Consider the following 2,582-nt stretch of genomic DNA (forward strand, 5'->3'; position numbering starts at 1 on the left):
AACAAAGTTTTCTCTATTAAAACTATTACAAGCTTTTTTTTTAAACCCAAAAACTAAAGAAAAACTAAGGCTAAGGAACTAAAATAATATATGGTAAAGGAAAAGAAGTCAAGGGAGTAAATGGATTGTCTCCCCTTGTTTTGTTTTCTTCTCCATTTGAGAGAAATCTCATTTCCTCCCACGTGAAACACCAAACCACATTTACTTCATTTTTATCCACCACATTTAAAACAAAGTGACACCTTGCCTTTTTTTTTTTTCACTATTAACACCTAATCTAATTAATTACATGCAAAGTGTCAACTTTGCACCAATAATTTGACATTTTTGTCTTGACATGCTCCATGATTGATGACTCATCAAATCTTGCTGGCCCTCATAGTGGGTCCACGTGCAGTCCAGTGGCAGTCCGGTCTTTTGGCAATTTTACAACTTCCCGCCTATACGTAGAGTTCATCGCCCTGATTGTCTGAGCAGCTCACTTGTCGCATTCGGAGTCCTGGTAGGAGCTTCGGAAGTTTGATGCTTCTGTGCGGATTTGTTAGGCTTTACCTGGCTGATTTGGAAGAATTCATATATACGTCGTTCCCTGTGCTTTAACGCAGGTTTAACCAATATTTTCATGTTTACTGCGAATACCTGCAAAAGTACAAAATATATTTATTTCATGATTATTAAACACATAATTAACCAAATTTATATGTCTCAATGGGGTTTCATATTACAGTTTTGGGCGCTTATCAAGGAGTAAGGAGAAACAAGTAAAGATGGGGAGAAAGGAGAGAAAGATACAAAATTAGATGGAGAGGAGGAAATCGGAGACACAAAATCAGATGGAGAGGAGGAAAAAGGTGAGGGAGAACCTAACTCGATGTTTAAGAAAGTTAAGGAAAGGGAGAGGATGAAGAAAACATCAACGATATATGAGTTCGGAGATATTAAGAAGCAAAAAAGGAAGACTAAAGTTATTGAACCGGTGATTGATGTAGATGATTTCGAGACTCCACCACTACGCGCGGGAAAACCTATGTCAAAACCACATTCAAACAAGTTGTGGAGGCTACTTGATAAAGAGAAGATGTCGTTAGTGGAAAGCTTCTTCAAAAAAGCAAACCAGAAGTAAAATTTATTTTTTCAAAGTATATGTAAGCTTTTCTGTTTTCTTATCATCTATGTAGTTGCACTAAATTTTTTGATCGTGTATGTTGCAGTACAATTGCGTGGATGGACATCCAAACACATTTGAAAATATAGGGAGAACAATTGAACCACATGATGTTGAACTTCTTCATCAGTGATAAGGTAAATCTTTTTATTACTTAAATCTTTTGAAATGAAAAAACTTGCAATTTACTTATTTTTCTTACTGTTTATGGTAGATTATTGATTGGTACGTGTTCTTCCACCTCCCCAAGGAAGTGGTGAAGCTAATTGGATATTCTCCACCAAAGTGTCTATATTTCTCATCATTTGCATGGGTAAGCATCTTCCATGTAATTTAATTACTGAAGTTGAATGTGTAGTCTGTGGTTAGTCTGCATTCTTATATTTGCAGACTAAATTCACAAAATCTCTAAAGATGTAGTCTGTGGTTATTCTGTATTCTTATATTTGCAGAGTAGTTTTAGTCTTGAAGTTGAATGTGTAGTCTGTGGTTAGTCTGCATTCATATATTTGCAGACTAAATTCACAAAATCTCTGAAGATGTAGTCTGTGGTTACTCTGCATTCTTATATTTGCAGAGTAGTTTTAGTCTTGAAGTTGAATGTGTAGTCTATGGTTAGTCTGCATTTATATATTTGCAGACTAAATTCACAAAATCTCTGAAGATGTAGTCTGTGGTTACTCTGCATTTTTATATTTGCATAGTAGTTTTAGTCTGCATATTTAAGTTTGCATAGTAATATAACTTTTAGCCCAACACAATTATAACACATAACACTCTTACTATGCAAATTTCAGAGTGCATAGTAAAACGTGTAAAGTGTTAAAATATTATTGTTTAGTGATGCATTCTTATTTATTGTAGCTGGCTTTAAGAGATCAACAGAAACAAGGCATGAGGGTCTATGTTAGAGATGTCCTAAAACAGTTGGACAGCAAGGTCGCCCATCTGTTTTTCATCATAAATAGTCCCAAGTTAAGAAAGTACAAAGACGGTCATCACTGGACTTTGCTTTATGTTGATACTCTGAATTGGGAATGGACACACTATGACTCTTTAAGGCAAAAAAACTATGAGAACAGGAAATACATTCCGTTAGAAGATGCTGAAGTTTTGGTAAGTGCTATGTAAATTTAAGTTTACATAGATCAGTTACTATGTAAATATAGATTTACGTATATATATTTATATATTTACATAGTTTTAGTAATTTTTTGTTTAATTTAATGCAGCAAGAGAGGGTGGTGGACTCTATTAGATGTAGGCGTCAGGAGCTAAGATTGGCAGATGTGGATTTGATGAAAAATATCAAAGTTGGAGCATGCCCATAACAAGGAGCATCGTAAGAACTTAACTTCCCAAACTTAAATGTCTTTTTAATCTCTTATCTCTTATTTGAAACTTCTTTTTTGGCATT

General features: G+C 34.5%; 1 long non-coding RNA gene across 1 annotated transcript; it reads left to right on the plus strand.

Moving 5' to 3' along the window:
* Positions 1–862: 862 nt before the first annotated feature.
* On the plus strand, positions 863–2,183 carry LOC147504009 (uncharacterized). The gene is made up of 4 exons (XR_015220323.1): positions 863–1,119; positions 1,212–1,302; positions 1,380–1,478; positions 2,030–2,183. It is a non-coding gene; the product is annotated as an uncharacterized LOC147504009 (long non-coding RNA).
* The last annotated feature ends 399 nt before the right edge of the window (positions 2,184–2,582 follow it).

The sequence above is a fragment of the Coptis chinensis genome, chromosome 4, assembly GCF_015680905.1.
Source record: "Coptis chinensis isolate HL-2020 chromosome 4, ASM1568090v1, whole genome shotgun sequence".
NCBI classification, from domain to species: Eukaryota; Viridiplantae; Streptophyta; class Magnoliopsida; order Ranunculales; family Ranunculaceae; genus Coptis; species Coptis chinensis.